The following is a 578-nucleotide window of genomic DNA, read 5'->3' as shown; positions in this document are numbered from 1 at the left end:
TGTGTGTGTGTGTGTGTGTGTGTGTGTGTGTGTGTGTGTGTGTGTGTGTCTAGGCAGCTAACTGGCATAACAGATGGAGCACTGGACCTGGATTTTGGAAATGTTAGGTTCAACAGTCTCAGATATTTGCCAGTTCTGTGACCTTTGGCCAAGTGACTTAACCTCTCTGTATCTCAGTTTATTCATTTGTAAAATGGTTGTTGTGATGATAAAATAAGGTAATATTGCAAAATTCTTTGTAAACCTTAAAACATCATATGATAGCTATTACATTTTTCAAAGAAATAGTGCAATACTGCTCATTCATTGTGTGCAAATCATATATATATAGTGTATATGTGTATATGTACATATACATTTGACTAAGAAATTTCGATTTATTTTTATCATAATAAAGTGACTATACTGCATTTAGCAGCTGCTTTGAATCATAAAATTATCTTTCTCTGATAGGAAATTATGAATATTTATAGAATCTGTTGAATACCACTTAGTTGGGCATGATTTGATGTCATATTCCTCAAAGATTTTAGTGGAGTGATGAAAGAAATTTTCTTTAGAAACTTATCAATAGCAAT

The sequence above is a fragment of the Vombatus ursinus genome, unplaced genomic scaffold (assembly GCF_900497805.2).
Source record: "Vombatus ursinus unplaced genomic scaffold, bare-nosed wombat genome assembly UNPS02014874.1, whole genome shotgun sequence".
NCBI classification, from domain to species: Eukaryota; Metazoa; Chordata; class Mammalia; order Diprotodontia; family Vombatidae; genus Vombatus; species Vombatus ursinus.
This window is presented reverse-complemented; position numbering follows the sequence as displayed.